Source organism: Pinus tabuliformis, chromosome 2_2 (assembly GCF_031772625.1).
Source record: "Pinus tabuliformis cultivar Carrire ecotype Pingquan chromosome 2_2, CPIR1, whole genome shotgun sequence".
In the NCBI taxonomy this organism is placed as follows: domain Eukaryota; kingdom Viridiplantae; phylum Streptophyta; class Pinopsida; order Pinales; family Pinaceae; genus Pinus; species Pinus tabuliformis.
Window position 1 is genome coordinate 30,186,165 of NC_142300.1, and position 27,187 is coordinate 30,213,351.

A 27,187-nucleotide genomic window follows, 5' to 3' on the forward strand; every position below is an offset into this window, starting at 1 on the left:
CCATGACCTATATACTGACTCGTTAGTTACTGGGGGACAAATACTCCAAATGGATCGTTATCTTGCAAGAGTTGGATTTGGAATTTACTGCTACCAAATCAAAGAAATCACTCGTTTTTTCCGAGTTGATCTGTGCTCTTCCACTTCAAACACTTCAATTGATTTTATTGAGAAGATTCCCGATGAAACTTTTTTTCTGATCGGCACTATTGACCCATGGTATGGAGATATTATCATTTATCTTCAAACCCAAACCTTCCGATCTTAGTTGTCTTGATTCGACTGATGCCACATTCGACAACAATCCCAACCCTATCAGATCCTTGGTGATACATTGTATCAGGTTGGTGTGGACTCTGTTCTTCGTAGGTGTCTCACCCTAGAAGTGAGTATTAAATGATTGCCACTATGGTTCCTGTGGTGGTGATATGTCTGGATATGCCACTGCTCAGAAAATCCTTCGTGCCGGTTATTTCTGGCCTTATATCTTTAAAGATTGCATTCTAGTTGTCCAAAAATGCCATGAATTCCAGATTTTCAGCTGCAAGCAGTGCGCCCCACCTGCACCAATACACCCTTTTATTACCCTTGGCCCATTTGCTAAATAGGGGTTTGATTTCATGACATGTAACCCTCGCTCGACCGAGGGGCATGGTTATATCATCGTCGTCGTTGACTATTTTACTAAATGGGCCGAGGTGATGCCTACATACAATGCTGATGGTATTACTGCTGCTCAGTTCCTTTTTAACCACGTCATAGCATGTTTTGGTGTCCCTCAAGCCATTGTGACTGACCATGGATCACATTTTCGTCAGCACATGATGGCAGATCTGACTGCTCAGTTGGGCCTTCGCCATGATAGCTCAACTCCTTATTATCCACAGGCCAATGGTCAAGTTGAGGCAATTCATAAACTTTTGATTACTATGCTTCAACGTATCGTTGGGAAGCACAGAAGAGATTGTCATTTAATGTTATTCTCATCTCTCTGGTCTTATAGAACTTCTACTAAGACAACCACTGGATTCACTCCATTCCAACTGGTGTAGGGTTTAGAGGCAACTCTTCTAATCAAATGAGAAATCCCTTAGCTCAAACTAGCTATCGAACTTCTTCCCGATACCTCGCCTGAAGAGGAATGACTATTGTAGCTTGAGAAGCTTGATGAGACTTGACGCATTGCTGGGATGATCATCGAAGCTCAAAAGAAACATGTCAAAGCTCATTTTGACCAAACCATTTCTCCCCACACTTTTGTTGAAGGCGAACTTGTCCTTCTTTATGATCAGGCCAATGATAAATTAGGAGTAGGAAAGTTCGAACCCATGTGGCATGGGCCCTACATCGTCAAGTGTGCCTTACAAAAAGGTGCTTATGAGCTATGTGATTATGAGGGAAATGCATTGTCACATCCTCATAATGGGTTGTATCTGAAGAAGTATTATGCGTGAAATTTGTGTAATGACTTTTGTACATTAGTGTGCTTTATTGTCTTTGGTGTGTTTGTTTGCTTTGCAGACATGTGTTTTCCTTATTACCCTGTGTTCCACTCAGTTTGCAGATGTCGTCTAGCCATTACGTCGATTTTGCTGATGGTGTTTGTCGTAGCACACATAACCTTTCTTCTGCAGCATGGGTACTTTATGAACCTAATAGCGAGCTGATTAACTTACAAGATATATGCCTTGGTCGAACAACCAATAATATTGTTGAATACATTACAGTTATTGAACTCTTGTCAGAAGAAGTTGCTCTTGGCATTATGGATTTGTTACACAAAAATATCGTCACCATGATTATTTGCAGTCAGTATGGGTCTATCATCACTTGTACTGTCCTCCTAAGCAAGTCCTAGACCTCAACTCTTCAAGTCAAGCTTTGAAAATGAGAGAAAGACATTGAAAATCAATAAAACTCTGGTTCCGCACTTTCTCTCACTATTGCCTGCGGTCCCGCACCTTCTGTTTACAAAAACTGCGGACCTGCCCACTCTGTCCCTAAAGGTGTGGGTGCGGACCCCTGTGAAAGTAAAAAAGGCGCAAGTTTATTCTAAAAAACTCACTTTGGGTTAATTCTAGATGATTCTAGAAGGAATTTTGACGTGGATTGGCCGCTCTTAGGTGGTTCATGCATCCCAAAAGAGAAGGAGCTAATCCCTTGATGAGAGGAGCTATCCCTTTGAAGGAGGACCTAGTAACTTCCCTCCATTGCACTATAAATTCAGGCATTGGGCTGGTTGCTAGGGAGGTTAGAAGCTGAAAATTTTTGAGGGTAAATGCTGGTGAAATTAAGACTTCCTAGTTGAGCTTAAGAGGAGAGATCACATACCTTTTTGGCTTCATTGGTAAGAGAGTGAAACTTGTCAAAGTAGAGGAGAATTCTTGCTGGACCTTGGGAGGAGCTTGTACAGCGTCAAGGCACAGGTTGTAAAGTTCTTCTTGATTTGAATTAATACAATCAAACTCATGTTTCTCAACAAATTGTCTCATGTCATTTTTTTCATGAATTCCTTGACTTTTATGTTAAATATGTTTTATGATATTGTCTTTTCAGGTGCTATTTAATTTGTTTTCCTTGTTTGTGTTTGTAGATTCGCAACAAAGGAGCTCATTTGGATCGAAGGAGCGAAGGCTTCCACAAACTTGCGTTGGACCCAAGGTAGGCCTAAAACACTTGTTTGCCTTTGTTTATAAAAGCATATTTAGAGAAAGATAGTGTGTGATTGGTTTGATTGTCATTAGGTCTTCTTTAGATTCTAGGAAGGTCTATCTTGTCCGCAAGATCGACTTATTCCGTGTGACAAAATGGCGACCACAGTGGGAGCTTGATTTTTTCCTTGTTTTTACTTTGACCTGAGAAACTGTGTTTTTGTTTATGTTTTTGGCTTGTTGTGTGTGGAATTGGGTAGAGTTTGTAGATCCAGAGTTATTTTTCGTTTTTCATAGCTTTGGGAGAGGACCGCACCCTAACCTTTTGACACAGTGCGTACTTATCCGCACTTTTGCTTTTAGCACAGAGCGTTACCGCACCTGTGTTAACTGTGGGCCTGCGAACCCTGTCAAAATTTTGAAAAACCTAAGATTTCCTCTGTTAGTCAGCTTAGTTTTTGTTTAGAAGTTATTATCCACTGCCCAGACCTGCATATAACATGTCAAAAGCTTTCCTTAGGTTGATTTCATTAGTGTTAGGGTTTTAGGTGAAATTCCTAGGAGTTTTGCTTGTTGGGTTTGTTTTTCGTTTTGGTCTTGTAGTAGCTCTGAGCTTAGAAGTTGTAGGGACCTCAGATCACCTTGGTGTCTACCAACCTTCTTATGAGTCTGACCATTTATGAAATCTACCCTTGTTGAGGAATCCGCTTTGTGTTTTCTCTTTACAAAACTTCGAAAAGCTTGTGTTTAAAAGTTTGGATTTTCATTTTTAAAAAAGAAAACAAAATTGGTTGCTTTTGACTGATTTGTGATTCTGCATAAATTAGTCCTTAGCTTACGTCTAGCTAAGTAAAACATCCTTAAAAATACATCTTGTGGGCTTTGACTTCAAATAGGTTTTTATAGTTTATAGATCTCAAAGTTAGTTGTTTGCATAGTTTTGAGTGTTTTATAAAATAAAAAAAATCTCTTTTTGAAAAAAGTTTGTTTTTTGTAGTGGTTGAGTGCTTTGAAAAGAAAAGGAAAATTTTTGTGAAATAACTAGTTGTCTCGTTTTGAGTGCATTGGAAAGGACAAAAGCTCTTCTTTTAATTTGTGTGTTAAGAAAGATTTGTGTTTACAAAGTATTTTTCATTCTCAAACTCTTTCCTAGCTAGAAGTTCATCGAAGAGAAAAGATTGTTTAAATCATCTTAGGTGCATTTTTAGTGATTTTGAGTCGAGTCTTCATACCACGAGTTTCATCTCTGCACCTTTTGACTTAAACAAAAACCAATAAAAATAACGCTTAAAGTAAAATTCATCTAGCAACATTTTTATTTCTAGGGCTCTGATACACCAACTTAGCTTAGGCTAGTGTCTTGGAGTAGGAGAGTAATTAACTCTCCAAGACAGTAAAAACAAACAAGTAGATGTATCTTGTGGTAGGGAAGAAATCCAATTGTTGCATTTATGCTCTGGGAAAGCTCCTCTTAAAGGAGAAGCACGAGATCGTGTCCGAACCAGTGTGGGAATCAATCCTTCCTCATTGGGAACGACGCCAGATATTCACGTATTAAAAACAGTAAACCTCGGATTAACCATTGTCGAGGAGCCTGGGGTCACTTGTTAGTAAACCTTGGATTATGTCAAGGAGCCTTCAAGGGGATTGAGCTTGCTAATCTGCCCTTGCATGCGTATCGGATCGTAGACTGTTCCCCCAGGTATATTTGTTTCAGTTGGTAACCTTAGTGGCCATATTCTTTAGGATTCTTCCTAAGGTGACAGTGGTGGGAAGATCCCACTGTACCTGGAGCAGACGTCGGCTAGACTCACTTGGATTTTCTAGGGGGTTCTCTTCACTCAAGACGGTTAAGTGGAGGAACTTGTGCCAGTCTATTTATTAAGCAGGTTTTCGGGGTAACTGTTCCAACCGCCATTTCTGTATTGAACTCTGCGACGTTGAATTTCATCACCAACTAGTGTTTTCAGTACGGAAAGTTACTGTTTGTGTGTGTTTGATCTCCTAGATTCTTTAGGCGTGTGATTCAAATTTCTTTGGTTCTTTAGAGGCTTTAGGTGGTTTTCATTGAGATTTTACTTTGTTTGCGTGTGAAGTAGTTAAAAGTTTTTAACCGTGGTTGAATTACCGAGGAAGTCCCGTAGACTTCGGGGCCAACCTCTTGAGTTTTCACCGAGCTATCTTGAAGGTTTGAAAGTCCTCGTAACTCCTAGAGACAGTCGAGTTGGGTCACCTAAAGAAGGAGAGTCTTCTTTGGTGGTACATCCTGATTTTCAAGCTTTAGTAGCAGATTATAATCCACAATCAGTGTCTGTTTCCGAAGTTACTGGTAGCTTTTCATATACTAGTGATATAGGTGAGGAACCTGAAATATCCGAACCTGAAAGTGAATTTGCTGCTACTCCAACATCGGGGTTTGCTTCTCCAGTTTCTAGTGGTCCTGGTTCACCTAGGGTAGAAAGAATAATCACCCAAGATCTTCCTTCTGGACTTATAGCTATCGAAGAACTTGCTACTCTGGAAGAAGAAGTAGGCATCCCTATCCCTGAAAATCAACCTGTTATTGAGCTAAGGGAGCATGAATCAATTTTTTACAGTCCACCTAGGAGCAGTACTTGGTATCTTTCTTTGACTAATTTCTTAGAAAACCCAGGGTTGAGTTTTTCACCACCTCGTGTTCCTTATCACCCAACACCTAGAGGTTATTATCCTCCATTAAATATGTCAAGACAATCGTCCATGTTTACTCAATCACCCGAATCTTTTTTGTACGGCGGTCCTTCTGTTCCCTCTGGGTATCAGTCACTTTCTGGTACTTTTTCGGGAGCATCTCCTCAACCCATTGAACAAGGGTTATTAACTGGAAGCAATGGTACTAAACCGTTGAGCGTAGAAGATATTCTCATGATGTCAGGTTCTATTCCCAATCCTCAACCTCAAGGTGGCTAGTTACCGCCTGGGGGGTAGCCTCAATTATCGCTTGGGGGGCAACCTCAAGGTACTCAATTTGCATTTGGGGGCAACCTCAAGGATAGTACATACCTACGGGATAGTACGTTCCTCAAGGTCAACCCCAGACTTAATATGTATCCCAAGGTCAACCCCAGTATCAATTTATACCTCAAGGTCAACCCCAGTATCAGTACGTGCCTCAAGGGTATCAACCCCAAGGTCAGTACTTGAACCAAGGTTTCCAACCACCCTCCGGTCAATCATATGTTCAAGGAACGGGAAATGTATCTTTGAATTATCAATCCTACCCTAAACCCGGTTATGGTCCTCAATATTCTCAACCTGTTATGGGTCAGTACCCTGGAATGAATTTAGTGTGGGATCCATTGCAAACTCAACAGGTGTTACAGCCAAATGTACAGTTTTCATCTCAAACTGGACAACCCTTATTTTCTGGTACACCCCAGCAACCTGTCCAATCTAATATTCAAACTTCTGTACCTTCGGTAGTTTCTCAGCCTGGGCCTAGTACGCCTCGTACTCCGCCTCAAACGACTGCTGCAACTGCCGCAACATCTGTTCAATCTACCCCACCTACTTCTGGAGTATCGACAGCTCCGGTTTCTACTGTTCCTGTATCTACTCCTCAGACATCTTTACCATCATCTGGATCTACGATTCAAACTTCGGTTCAGATGCCTGTAGGACAACCTGGTCCAAGTACGGTTGTCACAAGTCAACCACAATTTACTTATCAACCGTACCAGGGACAGTACCAATTCGGTCCTGCTGTATAGCAGCCAGTCTATCAGTATCAACCGTACCCTGGGTACACTTATCAACAACCTTAACAACCCCAGTACGGTCCGGTTAATCCTGGTTTTCTGGGAGGATACAATATCCAAAATGCAATTCCTATTCCTAGTTATCCTGGATATCCTCCTCCTGGGGCTGGTCTCATGACCCAGAGTTTTAGGGACCCTAATCATCAATTACCGTTTATCGCAACTTTGGACTTGCCTGACTTGTCGCGCCTAACGAATGATCCCATTAATTATCTTCCGTTTTGGCCACCAATGTCGAATAAGTTGCCTAGTGATATTCCTAAGTTCGAAGGCAAATCAGAAGAGGACCCGTCGAACCATGTGATGACTTATCACCTCTAGTGTGCGTCTAACTCCATTTCAGATGATTCAATCCGTCTAAGACTTTTCCAGCGCACTCTAATTGGTCTTGCGGCCAAGTGGTACATTGAGTTACCACGAGGCACTTTTTATAATTTTAGTCAGTTAGCTACCTCTTTTCTAACTCATTTTCAGTTTCTAGTCCGATATGACAATGGCACGGAATTGTTAACTTCGTTAAACCAATCGACGTCCACTTACATTTCAGATCATATTCATGAGTGTAGACGTCGACGAAGTTTAGTGAAGGTTTTTATTCCGGATAAGATCTTGGCTGAATGGTTCGTAAAATCTTTGTTGCCAAAGATCACTGAAGATGTAGCTAAAGCCGGAGTTGTCACTGAAGAGCAAGTAATTTCTCAAGCACAGTACCTTGACTTGGTCTATACTCAGTTAGGTACGTTACACGAGAAAATTCCCGATCTTCCCAAGCAAAATCAAACCGCTGCAGCTCCTTCGGGATCTCATGCCGCCGATGGTATGATTGGCACGGTTAACACTAAAAGTAATAAGAAGTCTTCCAAGAATTCTTCTCCTATCATAACCTTGCCTGATTCCCCGACAAGAGATTCTTCCGCAGAGATTTCCACCGATATTCACGTTGCAGAGTCATCTACAGCCAAATCAAAATCCGGAGGAAAGAAGAAAGGAAAGAAGAAGAATAAAACAGACAAATATTCAAAGGAGAAACCTGAAAAAACGGAATCCAATGATGAAAAACGCAAACCTCGTTATCCTTGTCTCATTTGTGACGATGAACCTTTTACAAGAGACTGCCCTCATCGTGCAGAGGTTGCGAAGATTGTCAAAGGTTCCCAAACACCTGCTGTTTTGAAGGATCCTTTTCCAACTCAAGACAGTAAGATGATAGGTTCTTCCTCGAGTGCCAATGAAGAACCCATACTGATGATGTCCCATGTTAGGATTGCGACTCGATCACATGATTATGGTAGTAAAAGTCCTGTTGATGGTAAAGAAGTAGAATCTTCTCATTCTAATCCATCAACCTCAGCTCCCGGTTCCGATCCACTACAGATCGAGAAACCTAATCCAGACTTGGTAATCAAACCGCCCGCCAAGGGTATACTTCGAAAGTTAGCTTTCAATCCACATGCGAGAGCAGCTCAGAACTATAACATTGTTGAGGATTTAGCTGTTTCACCCTCAGCAATGTCGGCTTTGGAAGTGCTGCAATCATGTCTAGCACAACGTAAATTACTTTTGTCAGCTATAGGAGCTGTTGATGTTCAAGACTCGAACCTAATAATTTTCGATCTAGAAAATAGTACACCGCACTTACCTCATCAAATGGCTTTCCAGATTCCAGTGATAGTAAAAAACAGGCCTATTCATCGGACTGTAATTGATGAAGGAGCCTCAACGTGTATTATGTCGATACAGTGTTGGAGATCGCTTGGTTCTCCTTCGCTAAATCAATCCCCAATGATTCTTAAGGCCTTTGATGGCCGTGGGTTTCATCCTTTTGGCATTCTACAGGATTTGCCTATAGGGGTTGAAGGAAAAACCGTTAATCTAGACGTGGAGGTGGTTGATGCCCCTCTAGATTACAACCTTCTCTTGGGTCGAAGTTGGTCTTACGCTATGACAGCGGTCGTTTCATCGGTCTTTCGGGTTATAAAGTTTCCTCATAATGGAAAGATCGTAACAATAGACCAGCTGGCTTACTTTTCATCCGACCCAGCCTCTTCTGAAAGTATTCATCATGTCGGTAAAACGACTATCCCATATAAGGATGTTGGAGTAGGACTAGTTAAAGATGCCGGTTTACTGGGAACTTTTCCTTTTCCTCCGATCAACGCATCGTCTTCATTTGCAACCATTCATATGATTACGTCAGACACCATTGTTTATGATGATCCTTGGATCATTCCTTCTGAATCTGAGATAGACTCATTTGGTGATGTCATGCCTTTGAGTCCATATGAAATTGCGTATGAGGCCGTGCAATCGTTTACCGACCCATCTTCAACCGAAATTGACTTAATGAATGTGGTCCGTGAAGAATCACTTTTCACATCAAGCTCGAATTTAATCATGTCTTCAAAACTTGTTCACTCTGATGAGAAAATTCGTGAAATCCTATGTGTAGATGATTTACCATGGGAAGATCTCCATCACAGATCTTCGTTTTTACCCGAGAATGATCGTTTTGAAAATGATTTTTCATCAATTTTTACGATTGAATATGTCAAGGAATCTCAGAATCCAATGAAACATCCCGATTCAGAGTTAAATTTGGGAAACATCTCTCGAACTGTTCTTATTGACATTTCGGTTAAGCCTGGAATTGTTGAGAACATTCATATAGGTGCCTCGTGTACAGATAACGAAATTCAAATATATAAGGCCCTATTTCAAGAATTCTGCGACGTGTTTGCCTGGTCCTATGAGGAAATGCCATGAATTGATCTCGCGATTGTTGTTCATGAGATCAAGACTTACCTTGACGCTAAACCCGTCCGGCAACATTTGCGTCAGATTCACCCAAGAAAAGCTGCTGCAATTAAAGTAGAAGTTGAAAAATTACTCAAAGCAGGTTTCATTTATCCGATCTTGTTAACGGATTGGGTATCGAATATTGTTCCGGTTAACAAAAAGCAGGGAACAATAAGAATATGTATCGATTATAGGGACATCAATCGAGCCTGTCCAAAGGACAATTACCCAACTCCCTATATCGATCAAATCATTGATGATTGTGCCAGCAGCGAAATATTCTCCTTCATGGATGGTTTTTCCGGATACAATCAAATCAATATTCTACCTGCCGATCAACCAAAAACGGCTTTCATTTGTCCATGGGGGACATTTTCTTATTGCAAGTTACCTTTTGGGCTCAAGAATGCCGGAGCAACTTTTCAAAGGGCCATGTCTTATGCGTTTCATGACATCAAGCACATTGTGCAACCCTATCTCGATGACTTGCCTGCTCATTCATTACATCGAGCTGATCACCTCGTCCATTTACGAGCAATCTTTATGAGGTGTAGGCATTATCGGATTCGGTTGAATCCACACAAATGTGTTTTCTGTATAGAAATGGGTCGGTTTCTGGGGTTTGTAGTTTCGAAAGCCGGCATTTGCGTCGATCCTTCGAAGGTCGAAGCTATTGTCAAATTTCCTCCTCCTTCGAGTCTTCGCCAACTCCAAAGTTTGCAAGGGAAAGCAAAATTTTTACGATGATTCATTCCTAACTACGCCGAGGTTACAAAGGGTTTTACCCGGTTGTTGAAACAGAGTACTCCATTCTATTGGGATGAGATAGCCCAGAAATCTTTTGATGCATTGAAACACGCGTTGACCCATCCACCGTTATTGCATCCTCCCAACTACAACCAGGATTACTTCTTGTATCTCGTCGCCTCTCATTCCACCATTGGAATGGTCTTAGTTCAGGAAGACGAATTCGGAACTGAACATGTGATATATTACCTTAGTCGAACTTTAAATCCAACTGAGCTAATATACTCACATGTGGAGAAATTGGCATTGGCAGCTGTTCAAGCTGTCCAACGTTTTCGTCACTACATTTTACTACGTAAAACTACAGTAATTTCAGATTGCAACCCTATGATCTACATTTTGACCAAGCAATTGCTAGGGGGCAAGTACTCTAAATGGATTGTTATCCTGCAGGAGTTCGACTTGGAATTTGAGAAATCTAAGTCTAAGAAATCTTTAGTTTTTGCGGAGTTAATGTGTGATTTCCCGTGTCCTGATACGGAAACTGTGGTGGAGGAGCCCATTGCGGACGAATCCTTGTTTCTAATCAGCACTTTAGATCTGTGGTATGGGGATATCATCGTTTATCTCCAGACCCAATCCTTTCGGCTAGAAATTTCAAGGTCAGAACGTCGGAAAATACGATTCCAGTCCCAATAATTCAGGATTATTGGAGATACTCTTTGTCGTCGTGGGGCGGACTTTGTTTTTCGACGTTGTTTAACTCACGAGGAAGCTAAAAGGGTTTTACATGACTGTCACTCTGGAGTGTGTGGCGGTCATATCTCTGGGTATGCCATAGCCCAAAAGATATTGCGCGCTGGCTACTTCTGGCTATCTTTGTTTAAAGATTGTATTACTGCGGTCCGAAAATGCCACAACTGCCAAATATTTGATCGAAAGATGCGCGCTCCACCTGCTCCTCTCCACCTATAATTTCCGTTGGTCCTTTTGCCAAATGGGGTATCGATTTTATTACATGTAACCCTCACTCGGCCGGGGGGCATGCGTATATCATCCTTACGGTAGATTATTTTACGAAGTGGGCCGAGGCGATGCCTACATTTGAGGCAAACAGCAAGACAGTTGCAATTTTCGTGTTCAATCATATAATTGCTAGGTTTGGTGTCCCACAAGCGATAATCACTGATCATGGGCATCATTTTTGAAACATTATGATGACCGAACTTACAGGCCAGCTTGGTTTGCGTCATGATAGTTCAACTCCTTATTATCCACAAGCTAATGGTTTGGTTGAATCCATCAACAAAGTTTTAGTCATCATGATCCGAAAAATCATTGGGATTCATCGGTTGAATTGGCATAACATGCTATTTTCAGCGCTTTGGGCATACCGAACTTCAGTAAAAACATCAATAGGGTTCACTCCTTTCCAACTAGTTTATGGTCTGGAAGCTGTGTTACCCATTGAATGCGAAATCCCGTCATTGCAAATGGCCATCGAGTTACTTCCAGCCACTTCCGAAGAGGAAAAACGTTTGTTATACTTGGCTCAATTAGATGAGAATCGACGTGATGCTGCATTGGTGATCGAGACTCACGCAAAACGTATGAAAGCTCAGTATGATCGAAATGTGACCCCTCGAAATTTTTCGGAAGGAGATCTAGTCTTAGTTTACAATCAAGCTAATGATAAATTAGGCGCTGGAAAATTCATTCCTATGTGGCATGGTCCCTATGTTGTCAAGCGAAAGCTAGCAAAAGGGGCCTATGAATTGGTAGACTTTGACGGGGACTCTTTGGGTAAACCTAGAAATGGTCTTTACCTGAAGAGGTATTATGCCTAAAGAATGGGTATGGAGATTTTTAGGATAGTTTTTCTTTCTAGCTGGTGTGTTTTAGTTTAAACAATGTGCTTAGCTTAGAGAGTGTTTTTTGTCATTATTCCCACTTATCTTGGTTTTACTCTTGATATTGCAGATGTCGATGCCTCTCCAAACATACATTGGTTTCGCTGATGGTGCTTGTTGTAATACACAGAACATTTCTTCCACAGCTTGGGTTATCTATTCGCCCTCTAACGAGTTAGTATCTATGCATGGGGTAAGCCTCGGTCAAACAATGAACAACATTGCCGAGTATAGTGCAATGATTGAGTTATTATCTGAATCTATTTCATTTGGGATTCGGAGTTTGATAGTGAGGTTAGATTCTAAACTCGTTGTATTACAACTTAATAGAGTGTATGCCATTAGAAATCCAGTGTTATTAAGATTATTTTTGAGAGTGCATCTCTTGGAACGTGAATTTGATTATATTGAGTATCAGCATATTCCAAGATCTTTAAATACATTAGCAGATGCAATTGCTTCTCGAATGTTAAATAGACATTTGCAATAATCATACACGTAAATTTAAAACCATTCCATAACATGATTTACAAGATAAGCCGGTAATAGTGATATATATATATATATATATATATATATATAGGAGTGTGTCAAAAAATACATCATCCTCGATCATAGGTTGAAAAACACTTTATGATCGGCAAAAATGATAAGTACAAAAAATAAAAATGTCATATGTGCCCACAATAGGCGATCATCCTATCACTGGTGATGATCTCGATAAGAAACCACTGCACCGGCCACCTTGCAAAGGAACCTCCTAAAAGGTCCTGGGACCCCAATCACATAGCGCTGAAGTCGACGAGGAATGTCATCTATAGTGGTCTTCGGAATATCTCCTGTCAAGCGCTCGAGATGACCCTCCAACTCGGCCAAAACCTCTGTTGATTCGTCCTGTGGGGCTGGCGCGGCTGCAACTGGTTGTTTCCTCTCGTAAGGCCGGAGAGCGGCTGGTTGCTGTGGACCCACATCTGCATTTGAAACTTTTACTATCAGTTTTGGGATGATGGAAAAATAATAAAAAAATTAAAATAGGAAAATGTTGAAAAAGATTTTACCTGAGTCATCCCACTGCTCTCCTGGTGGAAGAGCCATGTCTGGGTCACCACAAAAATCTACCCCAGTGTAAGGGAAGTCCTGAATAGAAAAAACCTGGTTTTCCAACCATTGGAAATACTCAGGTTTGAATCGAACAACCTCTGTCCCCTCGTCCGGATGACGGGCCATAACTGCGACCCATCGCATCAGTTTGGGCTCTCGAGGAAGCCTAGCTCCAACAGTAAGGTGCTGCGGGATCAACATGGGAACCCTCTCCAGACCAAAGCTCACAACCAAAGCCCCATAACCAAAGGTCTTTAGTTTTCCGTTCTTGGCTCTGGTGAGTTGGCCTTTCACATTGGCCAACACAGCATCGCACTAGTTGAAGATGGTGCCTCAGAAGCAATCAACTGCCATACGCATCTGGGATCTGGTGGAAACATGTAATGCGGCACTCCCGCAAAGTCTGGTGACAGTAAACGCGATCACCATGAGTTCAGGAAGGGATATGGTTTTTATGTCTATCCCTTTGTCTCTAGCCTGGCTGTTGCAGAACTCTAGCCGGAGGCTATCGACAGATTGGCCACCTGGCCTAGCCCCGAATAGTGTCAAGTCTTTGCCTCTCTTAGACAAACCAGTCAAGAAATATATATCTGCTAGCTCGATTTCGAGCTGGTGGCCACCAATGAAGAAGCACTGGTCCTGTATGCTCCATCTGTCAACCAACCATTGTAAGAAATCCACCTGGGCCCTCATGCCAGGAATGGCCCATAATTTGTACAAGCCGCAGGCCTTCAATGCATCGATTGAAGGTTGGTGATTCAATGCGGCAGCATCCACATCCTCATGCTCTCGTTCACGCCAATCTAGCATGATGTACTCTCTTCATCAAGTAAAAAGACAAATTAAAATGCTAGGAATTAATTTGTTTGGGTCAATTTTGAGAATTTTTGGGTTAAAAACCCTTGCGGTGGGGAACGCACCCTCTGGGTTAGACACAGTGCGTGGGTCCGCACCTTGCCTACATGGAAGGTGCAGACCCCTGACTTTTTCCCAATGGAGAAAAATTCGGGGTCCGCGGGCTAGCAGTGGTACACCTGGCGGCCCCCGCGCGCGGGTTTTAAGCCTAAAAACCCTCCAAGAAATGAAATGAAAGCCTAAAACAAAAAATGAAATGGTTAAAAATGAAGAGTAGGATGATGTGGATTACCTGGAGAAGACGGCGTTCGATTCCGACGGTTGCATTTCCGCAATCTTCACGGGAAGTTTTTTGAACAAAAGCACTATTTTCTCACCCAAAACTCAAACGGTAAAAATGAATTGACGAAAGCCCTTTTTATAAGTTTTTTGAGTAAATAAATTACAAATTTGTTTATGTTTCACTTTGGAAAGGTATTTTTGCAATGTTTTTATCCATTTCAAACAGGTATGAGTAATGTTTGCATTTTGTTCAGGATAACGGATTATTAAGGAAAAATCTATCATTTTCGACGGAAAAACATTTAGAGTCACCTTTAAGCTCTTTTCTGACTCCTGAAACATGAACAGATTTCCGAGTTCTTATTTTAAACTCGTTAAAACGGAATTAAAAGACGGTCCAATTACAGCTCTTTACTGACCATAAAAACAAGAAAAGATTGCCAGATGTTTGTCGTTTCAAATTCGATAGTGGTTATAAAACGACGTGTCGTTGATTGCTTTTTTACTTTTTCGGATCAGGGACACTAATTACGAAAAGTACTCCTTGGTCGTAAAGATCAAGTAGTTCTCTCAAGTATTATTTTATATTTTTTCGGGCTTGGGGGACACAAATTTACGAAAAAGGTCAACCTTGGAGTCTTCTTAAGTTTTTTTAGACTCTCTAAAATTGAAAAACGCCAAGTTTCTCCTATACTGGACTCGTTAAAATTTCACAGTAAAGGACCTGTTCAATTACAAACAGGAACGAACCACTCCTTCTTAGGGTTCGAATTTAAACTAAGTTGGACTCATCCGAAGGATGAGCTTATAATCAAGCAAATGTTATCCTCCTCAAGCTTGTCAAAAATAAAGAGATACTTGCCAGAAATGTTGGGGGAAAAGAGAGAAAAATGAGCCTGTTTGTCATACTTTGTAACCACTCTTGAACACGACACTTTTATTCACCTGGGTTGGGAAATCCTTTGCCTAACAGTTGATCAAAGTAAATTGAAAGTCTTCAGCCGGTTTCTGGGTATTAACTTTGGGTCAATTGTCACCAAGCCATCTGTCGTGTCGTTATGTGTTCAAGAGGTCACTGCCAATAAGCCATTCATCTGCAAAATATCTGTCATCCATCTTGACCATCCCTGAGTCATTCCTTGCAACTAAATTTCTTCAACTTGATCTATGATTTCGTGTTGTGGGCTTGCCTGCGACGGATCACTTTCTATCGACTTCAGCTCATTATCTAGAAAGATGATCTAGAAATCGTCAGTACCTTGGGATCTGCATGCCTCAATGGCAAGTTTCTCGCCTTTGACGACAGGTTGCATCATTGACCTTCGATCAAAGGATTCCATGACATGTTCGACATCAACACATTTATTCACATCTCATGGATTGTACTGGATACTTTGAGAGCCATTGACATCACTGGTGGTTTCTCTCACACTTGTTAACAGTTTACATCATTGACTGGTAATCAAGTGGTTTCTACCATGTTCGACATCAACACATTCATTCGCATGGATAGAATCGTACTGTTTCGGGAAGTAGAAATGAAGACCCTGGATCTAGTTTCCACAATCCAGACTGCGAGGAATTTTGTATTCATTATATAATGGACTATTCATAAACAGATGGCTGCGTCCATACTGTGTCCACATGAGTCTATACTTGTGATGTATTACAAGATCATTCCTGTATCAGAGCAGTAGTTAGTTTTCTAAGTCAGTTTTGATCTGAGTATGGGAATGCCTACCTCAGCGATGATATGATCTCATATATGTATCTTTCATTGAATGTTTTTACAGGTTCCAATCGGGCTCTCCACAAGATGATCCTCGAAATGATAAAGTACTTCACTCTTCCTAAATGATAAATGAAATCCTCATCTACTACAGACTTCGCACTTTAGGGGGCAATCTGTTACACAAAAATATCGTCACCATGATTATTTGTAGTCAGTATGGGTCTATCATCACTTGTACTGTCCTCCTAAGCAAGTCTCAGACCTCAACTCTTCAAGTCAAGCTTTGAAAATGAGAGAAAGACATTGAAAATCAATAAAACTCTGGTTCCACACTTTCTCTCACTATTGCCTGTGGTCCCGCACCTTCTATTTACAAAAAATATGGACCTGCCCGCTTTGTCCCTAAAGGTGTGGGTGCGGACCCCTGTGAAAGTCAAAAAGGCGCAAATTTATTCTAAAAAACTCACTTTGGGTTAATTCTAGATGATTCTAGAAGGAATTTTGACGTGGATTGGCTACTCTTAGGTGGTTCATGCATCCCAAAAGAGAAGGAGCTAATCCCTTGATGAGAGGAGCTATCCCTTTGAAGGAGGGCTTTATCCCTTTGAAGGAGGACCTAGTAACTTCCCTCCATTGCACTATAAATTCAGGCATTGGGTTGGTTGCTAGGGAGGTTAGAAGCTGAAAATTTTTTAGGGTAAATGCTGGTGAAATTAAGACTTCCTAGTTGAGCTTAAGAGGAGAGATCACATAACCTTTTGGCTTCATTAGGAAGAGAGTGAAACTTGTCAAAGTAGAGGAGAATTCTTGCTGGACCCTGGGAGGAGCTTGTACAACGTCAAGGCACGGGTTGTAAAGTTCTTCTTGATTTGAATTAATACAGTCAAACTCATTTTTCTCAACAAATTGTCTCATGTCATTTGTTTCATGAATTCCTTGACTTTCATGTTAAATATGTTTTATGATATTGGCTTTTCAGGTGCTATTTAATTTGTTTGCCTTGTTTGTGTTTGTAAATTCGCAACAAAGGAGCTCATTTGGATCGAAGGAGTGAAGGCTTCCACAAACTTGCGTTGGACCCAAGGTAGGCCTAAAACACTTGTTTGCCTTTGTTTATAAAAGCATATTTAGAGAAAGATAGTGTGTGATTGGTTTGCTTGTCATTAGGTCTTCTTTAGATTCTAGGAAGGTCTATCTTGTCCGCAAGATCGACTTATTCCGTGTGACAGGATTTAGTTGTCAAGTTGGATTTACAGCTCATTGTGTTACAGTTAAACAATCATTACTTAGTGGGAAATCCACAAATATTGCGTATGTATCTACGTGTTAGATTACTGGAAATAAATTTTGATTTCATTACATATCAACATATTCCACTTAATTTAAATACATTAAGAGATGAATTAGCAAATTTTGTTCTTGATAGGCATTTGCATCATTTATAAAACTGATCATATTATGGACACATAAGTAGGAAACAAAACATGCATATATATATATATATATATATATATATATATATATATATACCATGTCTGTTAGAGTGTTTACATAAAGATATCAAAAAATAGAGTGTTCTGGGACACTTGCCTTTCAAAGCCTACAAATTGTGTAAAAGAACTAGATAGACTATCAGCCTATACAGTGCTCATGATAGCACGATATCGCTTTGATCACTCAGCCTAACAGCCAACACAGTCTCGCAGAGACTCCCAATATTTGTCTTTGCCAACGGAGTGGAACATCATCAATAGTGCCATATTCTTTGACTCCTTGAGTTATTTCCTCCAGGTTGCGCTCCATCTCAGCTAAGGGGTCTTCCCCTTCTTCATCATCTACGCCCACTATCTGATGTGCAACTTGTCATGCTATTGGCAACATGCCTGGCGGTCTCTCTGGTCCCACATCTGAACATTTATCACAAGTTGAGTCTTAGTTTAAACTTTTACAAAAAATCATAAAACTTGCAAAAACTAAAAAACAAGTTTTTACCTACATTAGTCCACTATTCTCCTGGTGGCAGAGGTAGATTTGGAAACCACCTGAAATCTGTTCTAGCATAAGTGTAGTCATCTACCACGAGTAGCTGGCATTCTAGCCAAGAGAAAATTTATGGTGGGTAAAGCATATTCTAACTCGTTCCTCCTTGAGGCATGAGTTGACTCCATCGCATGAGTCTCGGATCTCAGGGGGTAGGATCTAGTACCTCTGCCCACTGATACCAAAATAAGGGCACTCACTTTAGAAAGAAGGTCACCAATACTGAACCGAAACCAAATTACTTTAGGTGTCCATGCTTCCCCTTGTTCAGTTGCCATTTCATATTTTCCAAAAGGCCTCCACACCAGTTGAATATGGTGGGGGTCAAACATGCGATAGCATACTAGAATTGGGATTTTGAAGCCTCATGCAAGGCTTGTGTGCCGGATACACACGTCATAGTGAACAAGATTGTTATCAAGACGAGTTTTTTGGTGATTGTTGCTATCTTCACCCTCCCTCCATCGGTCATTTCAACACCTAGACAATGCCTTTGGACTAGAGTCCTTGTACTTTCACCTCCTTGGCAAGATCCAAAGAGTTGGATTGCTTCCCCTCGTCGGGACAATCCCATGATGAAGTAGATATCCATCTCCTCAAGTTCTAGTTCCTAGCCTTTTATGATGAAGATCTCTCGATCTACATCCCAGAGACTGATCAAATAGGGCAACAATTCCATTTGAGCCCTTAACCCTGTGGTCCTGAAGAACTTTAGCAGCTCACAATTCCTCAAAGCGTTTATGCATTTAGGATCCTAAGCTGCTTGGTGGTCTTTGGCCTCATGGCCTCTTTCCTTCCATTCCAAGACCATGATCTCTTGCAAAACATCATTTAACACCAATTAATGCTTTTTTCATGGATTAAAATCATAAATTTTTGCTTCAAAAGAGGGTTTTCTTTCCAAAAAATCCGCCTCGGCGCCATCACGCCTGTTTTTACAAACAGAGCGATGGAATCGTGTAAGCCTTTGGGCTCGAGCGTGATCATCGTAGGTCTGATGACCATACCTGTGATGGTGATCGTCAGCGTCCTAAAAATTAAAAATCCTCCCTTATAGCATAAAAATTAACGTTTAAAATGCATAAAAAAGTGATAAAATGCAAGAGTGGGAATGGGCCTCTTACTTGTTGCAAACGATTCACAAAATGGCACTCTGAATCTCCCATAACGACCACTTGAAAATCAAGAGAATTAGGGCACAAATGCACTTTCAGAGCTTACTGTGATAAAATGGTAAAAAATAATTACTTTTGGCTATTTATAAGTTTTGCAAGTCATTTTTGTCAATATGTTCATAATATTTTAATGTTTTTCTCAATATCAATGATGGGTGCGTTTCTTTATGCAGTTACAGGTACCTTCAAGCGAACGGTGATCATTATTGACTGATTCTTGTGAGTTTTATTTTATCTCTTTTTTGGGCTCATTAAATAAATGAAAAAGGAACCCCCCTAGAGTCATCTTTGAGCTCTTTTCTGACTCTCGAAAAATAAAAGGATTGTTGAGTACTTGTCATTTTGAACTCGTTAAAGTAAATGAATTGACGTCACCTCAGTATACGTTTACCCCTTTTTGGGCTAACATTGACTATTTACGAAAAAGGTACACCTTTATCGACATGGTCAAGAGGTTCCCTCAGATATTGTTTTCTACCTTTTTGGATTTGAGGGACAAATTACGAAAAGGGACATGATGGGGTTTTCTTTTTTGTTTCTTTTTCAAACTCTCTAAATATGAAAAATATGTTGAGTTATTCTTATGTCGAACTCGTTAAAACTCTACGATGAAAGACTCGTCACCATGATGAGACTGAGCTTCTCCTTCCTAGGGCTCGTAAAACTTACTATGATGGATCCATTCGAAAAATGAACTTACATGACAAGCATATGATGTCCCCTTCAAGATTTTGATAAAAATAATTGGGGTACTCGCTAGAAATAACATGGGAAAATGAAGATGAAGCATCCTTTGTATAGGTAGCATGTCTCTCTTAAACATGACACTCTTTAGCTCTCGTGTCGAGTTTGGGATATCCTCACTCAGTCACTTGTCCTCCTAGGTTTGGGTGATCCATTTTGCCTCTCATTTGACTATTCCTTTCTATCATCATGACCTTTAGTCCTACTTCGAGTCAAATGCTGCCACACTTTGGAGTCGTGTCACCAATGTTCAAGAGAAGTCCAATGTGCAGTTATTGACCTATACATTGTTTTATTCATTGTTACAGCCTTGAAAATTATTCCATTTTATTCCCTATTTCATGTCGATGATGGGGGATTCATCATTACCCTCCTTCGATGGGTCACTTCTTGTCAAATTCAGCTCATTATCTAGGAATATGACTTAGAAACTCTTTCATTACCTTAGAGATGGCATGCCTTAATGGCTAGTTCTTCACATCTGACGACAGGTCTTCATCATTGGCTTTCGATTGGGTGATTCCATGAGTGTTCGACCTCAAATTCATTATCACATTCATGGATTTTACTATTGTACCTTGAGATCCATTTTCATTATTGGTGGTTTCTCTCATACCTGTTAACGGTCTACATCATTGGCTGGTAATCAGGTGGTTTTCTAGCATGTTCGACTTCAACACATTTATTCACATGTTAGAATTCGTATGTTGATCGGGTCGAGATGGAGCACAAGACCCTGAGTCTTGTCTGTTATGACTCAGGCTGCATGGAGTTATATGTCATTCATGATTATACACAAGTTTCTACTATACGGATGGCTATGACCATACCGTGAGACTTTATATTTATGATGATCCTTGTTATTTGGATGACTGCGCTGATACCATGGATCTTTTCATATAGTCTTCATCATTTGGATGGTTGCATCCATGGCATGGATTCATGTCTTGATCTCACATCTGTATATGTATATGTATATGCGTCATTGATTTGTAGGTCTCCTGACAGTGTGTTTGCTCGTCCTTGCAAGAGCTCATAAAGCATCTCAGCCATCACTCCTCATTCTGCCTTCATGCTTTAGGGGGCATATGTTACACAATATTTTGTCACACCTCCTGCACTTGCCGGTGACATACCCCGAAGTGCCCAAAAAATGACTATTATACCATTTACTCATCTATGTATACAACTCAGATCCCTCCTAAGACTTTGTTTGGAAAATGCCTTGATCTTTCCCTGAAGAAATAGCTCTTAAAACCCTAAAATGAGAGTCATCGCTCTTATGCAGCTTAAAAAAATGATGGTTGCATGTTGCAATGTACTTAGCCAACGATGGCATCGCTCTGTTCCCTTGCATACCCGTGATGATCCTAGAAAGGTAATTTTCCCAAAGAGGATGAGAAGCTTTGTGATCTAGAAACTTCAAGAGCGGCGAGCTGGAGGTTGTTTCGCATAGATGAGATCAAATTCTCCCAACTTGATCTCTTTGTCTTATCCCTATGAGCTACCTCCTTAAGATTTGGGCCTAATCCTATCTTTGGAGAAGTCCTAACTCCCTCTCTCAGCCTATAAATTCCTCCTCTCCCATTCCTAAATGGTTAGTCTATGTCTATTTTCACCCTTATGCTAATCTTGTGCCTAGAGGCTATTCATTAGACTTGGAGAAGGAGTGCTTGGAGAGTTCTTGGCCTGGACTTGGATTACCACTCAAGGAGAACCTTTCAACATCAAGGCTTGTTGGGTTGTGTTATATCTTTCCACGACTAGCCCATGTAGTTAACTGGGAGGTTAGAGGGGGGGCAGAGCCCCCCCTTCGTTGTGCCGATTGCGTAGCGAGGGGAGTTACAGGGAGTTTGAGGGGTTTTGGACGTGATGGTTTTCGGTCCATGGTTTTGTACGTGATGGTTTTCGATCCATGGTATTCGATGCTTTGGCATGTATAAATATGTATTGTAACATTAAAAGGAACATAATGAAAAATCAAGCGGGTAGTCTCGGTTTTGGGATCTAGGGGAAAATCTCTGTGTATATGTGTTATGCTCTTGCATTGTTTATTTTCTATGTTTTAGAATTCGTATGCAGGTAATTTCTGTATGGGATTAAAACCTACATTTGGTATCAGAGCTATTTTGGCTTCAATGGGATGCCTCTGTTGCTAAGGGGTTTTGCTCGGGCCTGTGGTAGACCCTGTTCAGTGGGAGATCTGCGAGATTGATTCTGGTAGTGGAAGAAGATGGTGAGAAGTGGAAAGATAGAGATCGAGAAATTTAATGGTTAGAGTTTTGAGTTGTGGAAAATCAAGATGGAGGATCTGTTAGTGGATAAAGATCAATGGATCTCAGGAGATCTGGGTACTAACCCAACGAGAGTGTCCGATGAAGAATGGAAGAAGTTGGATCAGAAGGCAAAGAGCACAATATGATTGTGTGTCTCAGATTCAGTATTGTTGAATGTATCAGGGAAGCTACGATGAAGGCTTTGTGGGATAAGTTAGGGACTTTGTACCAATCTAAGTCTTTGGTGAATAAATTGTTCCTGTGACAAAAGTTGTATAACCTGAGGATGAAAGATGGAGACTCGGTGACAGAGCATCTGAACGCATTTAATACTATGGTAAGTTAGTTAGCATCTGTTGATATTAAAATTTTAGATGAAGATAAGTGCATCAATTTGTTGTGTTCTCTACTAGATTCTTGGGATAAGCTGGTTATTGCAATAGGTAGCAATGTAACTACCTTGCAGTTTGATGAAATAGTCTCATCCTTGCTGACGGAGAAGATGAGACAGAAAAATATGGAGAGCCAGAATGGCGATGCCTTGTCTATACAAGGACGGTCCTAGAACATAAAAAAAATAAGTCATCGATTGGGAGATCTAAATCTAGAGTGAGATTTAAATCTCCAGCAAAACCTATAAAGGTGTTGTTCTAGAAATGCGGAAAGGAAGGGAACTGCAAAAGGGATTGTAAATCTAAATCTCTTGATAAAGGAAAGGGATCTGATGATGCTCCTTCTGCAGGGGTGAAAACCACCTTAGATGAAGGTGGGGATGTGTACTTGGCTTCTTGAAGTACACATGTAGATCATGAGGCATGGTTGATTGACTCAAGTGCATCCTTTCACTTCACTCCCCATAGAGAGTGGTTCTGCGAGTATGAGAAATATGATGGTGGTGATGTCTTCTTGGGGATGACAGGAAGGCTAGAATCATTGGTCGCGGAAAAGTAAAGTTGAAGTTGCAAGGTGGAAGGGTTAGAACACTTTTGGGTGTTTTGCATATTCCTGCATTAGCCAGAAATCTGATTTCTGTAAGTAAGCTAGATGATGCAAGTGTAAAAACAGTGTTCGAGAAGGATACTTGAAAGATGGTTCGGGAGGCATGGGTATTGATGCGGGGAGTTCGAATTGGAACTCTGTACAAGCTGCAAGGTAGCACTGTTTTTGATGGGTGCAACAGTTATGTGGCTCCTAAAAGTGGAGCAGAAAATCTAGTGGTCTTTGAAGAGATGACCATGTTGTGGCATCAAAGGCTTGGACATATTGGAGATAAGGGCCTTCGAATACTTCATGGTAAAGGTATGGTAGAAGGTATGAGTAATAGCTTTCAGGATTTTGATTTCTGTGAAAATTGTGTATATGGGGAGAAGAATCGGGTGAGTTTCCCCTCTAGTGGTAAGAGGGCGAAACATATATTAGAGCTTGTGCACAGTGATGTGTTTGTACCTGTGAGGTTCCATCACTAGGTAAGTCTGTGTACTATGTATCATTTATAGATGACTTCTCAAGGAATACATGGATATATTTCCTTAAGAAGAAATCTGAAGTCTTTGACAGGTTTAAAGAATTTAAGGCTCTGGTGGAAAACCAGATAGAGAAGAAGATAAAGGTGCTGGGGACAGATAACGGTGGAGAGTTTTGCAGTAAGGAATTTGAAGAATTCTGTAAGAAGTCTGGTATAGCATGACAGAATACTACTCCATATACACCATAGCAAAATGGAGTTGCAGAAAGAATGAACAAGATGTTGATGGAAAGGGCAAGAAGCATTCTCAGTGGTGCCGGGTTAGGACAAGAATTTTGGGCAGAGGCAGTGGAGACAAGATGTTACCTGGTCAATAGACCACCTTCATCAGTGTTGGAGGATAAGACTCCACAAGAGGTATGGACTAGTAAGAAACCCTCTCTTTCACATCTGAGGGTATTTGGATGTGATGCATATGTACATGTTCCAAAGGAGAAAAGAACCAAGTTGGATAGTAAATCTGAAAAGTGCATCTTTATTAGGTATAAGGATGGTTTAAAGGGTTATAAGATTTGGAACCCAGTAACAAGGAAGGTTGTGTACAACCGAGATGTGGTGTTCAGAGAGGTGAAAGATGTTATTAAACATGAAGTCCAACCAAAGGAACCTGAGAAGATAGAGTGTGAGCTAAAGGATGAAGAATCAGACTCTACAGCAGAGGAGGAATCAGAAGATGAAGAGCCACAAGCTCCGGGTGTGAGAAGATCAGTTCGAGAAAGAAGGCAGCCAGAAAGGTATAGTCCATCTGATTTCTATTCAAATTTTTCTTTATCTATTACTGATGATGATCCTAGAACTGTGAAGGAAGCAGTAGATTCAGAGGATGGAAAACTCTGGAAAGAGGCCATGGTTGATGAAATGGCATCTTTGCACAAAAATGAGGCTTGGGATCTGGTGGAGTTGCCGGCTGGAAGGAAACCCATTGGCAACAAATGGGTGTTCAAGAAGAAGACAAATGCAAAAGGAAAGGTGGAGAAATATAGAGCTCAGTTAGTAGAAAAAGGTTATTCCCAGGTACCGGGAATTGATTTTGGTGATATTTTTTCTCATGTTTCCAAGGTAACTTCTATTAGATTACTTTTATCTGTTGTTGCTGCTTTTGATTTTAAGGTAAAACAGATGGATGTGAAGACAACATTTCTTCACGGGGATTTGGAAGAGGAGATCTACATGAAGCAACCTGAAGGTTTTGCGGTGAAGGGTAAGAAAGAACTGGTATGCAAGTTAAAGAAGTCTCTGTATGGGTTAAAACAATCACCAAGGATGTGGTATCAGAAATTTGATACATTTATACGGGGACTTGGCTTCACCAGAAGCAAAGCAGATCATTGTGTGTTATTAATTTAATTGGTGACTGTGTTATTTATTTGTTCTTATATGTGGATGGTATGTTGCTGGTTGGAAATGACAAAGAAATTATCCAGGATTTGAAGACCCATTTGTCCTCCAAATTTGACATGAAATATCTTGGTGTTGCAAACTATATTTTGGGCATGGAAATTAAAAGATATCGAACAAAGAGGAAGCTCTGGTTAAACCAGAGGAAGTATGTTGAGACAATATTGCAGAGATTTAATATGCAAGATAGTAAATCGGTGAAGGTTCCTATTCCTGTAGGTGTAAAGTTATCTGCTAAACAGTGTTCCAAGACACAAGAAGAGGAGGAGAACATGTACTGTGTTCCATATGCAAGTGCAGTCGGTAGCCTGATGTATGCGATGGTCAGTACTAGACTATACATTTCACATGCAGTGAGAGTATTGAGCAGGTTTATGTCAAAACCAGGGAAGGAGAACTTGACAACAATGAAGCAGGTTTTCAGGTATTTGCGTGGCACTAGTGATTATGGTTTGTGCTACCAAGGAAGACTAGGATTGGAAAGAGTGTTGGATATTCGCGGATTTGTTGATGCAGACTGGGCTGGAGATCTGGATTAGAGAAGATCTACAAGTGGGTATGTGTTTAACCTATTTGGAGGTGTAGTCAGTTGGATGAGTAAGAAACAATTTGTAGTGGCACTATCAACTACAAAGGCAGAATACATGGTAGCCACTCATGCAAGAAAGGAAGCAGTTTGGTTGCAGAGATTGTGTTCAAGTATGGGGTTAGTATAGGGAGCTATAAGGATAGACTGTGACAGCCAAAGTGCAATTTTCTTGGCAAAAAACCCTGCATATCATTCAAAGACAAAACACATTGATGTTCAGTATCACTTTGTGAGGGATATGATAGAAGACAAAAAGGTGTTGCTGGTAAAGGTGGACACTTTGAAGAATATTACAGATGCATTGTCAAAATCTGTGAGCTCTGAGAAGTTCTCTTCGTGTAAAGAGACAATGGGCATTGCAGGGCTGGATAAATGACTAAGCTCTCTTGTGGCTCCCTGTGGAAAGAAAACAACAAGTGGGAGAATGTTGGTTTGTGATATATTCTTTCCACGACTAACCCACCTAGTTAACTGGGGGTTAGAGGGGGGGCGGAGCCCCCCCTTCATTTTGTCAATTGCGTAGCGAGGGGATTTATAGGGGGTTTGAGGGGTACAGGTAACCCCACTCTATGGGGTTCGGGGCAGCGCCCTGAAAATTTTTGGTTTTGGACCCTATGTTAGGTTGGGTGGACCTATCTATGTTTTTGTGCATGTTTTTCGCACATGGTTTTGGACGCAATGGTTTTCGGTCCATGGTTTTGGACGCGATGGTTTTCGGTCCATGGTATTGGATGCTTCAGCATGTATAAATATTTATTGTAACATTGAAAGGAACATAATGAAAAATCAAGCTAGTAGTCCCAGTTTTGGGATCTAGGGGAAAATCTCTGTGTATATGTGTTTTATGTGTTATGCTCTCGCATTGTTTATTTTCTGTGTTTTAGAATTCGTATGCAGGTAATTTCTGTACGGGGTTAAAACCTACATTTGGTATCAGAGCTGTTTTGGCTTCAAGGGGACGCCTTTGTTGCTGAGGGGTTTCGCTCGGGCCTGTGGTAGACCCTGTTCAGTGGGAGATCTCCGAGATCGATTCTGGTAGTGGAAGAAGATGGCGAGCAGTGGAAAGATATAGATCGAGAAATTTAATGGTCAGAGTTTTGAGTTGTGGAAACTCAAGATGGAGGATCTGTTAGTGGATAAATATAAATTGATCTTAGGAGATCCGGGTACTAAACCAACGAGAGTGTCCGATGAAGAATGGAAGAAGATGGATCAAAAGGCAAAGAGCACAATATGATTGTGTGTCTCAGATTTAATATTGTTGAATGTATCAGGGGAAGCTACGATGAAGGCTTTGTGGGACAAGTTAGGGACTTTGTACCAATCTAAGTCTTTGGTGAATAAACTGTTCCTGTGAAAAAAGTTGTATAACCTGAAGATGAAAGATGGAGACTCGGTGACAGAGCATCTGAACGCATTTAATACTATGTAAGTCAATTAGCATATGTTGATATTAAAATTTCAGATGAAGATAAGTGCATCAGTTTGTTGTGTTCTCTACTAGCTTCGTGGGATAGTCTAGTTATTGCAATAGGTAGCAATGGAACTGCCTTGTATTTTGATCAAATA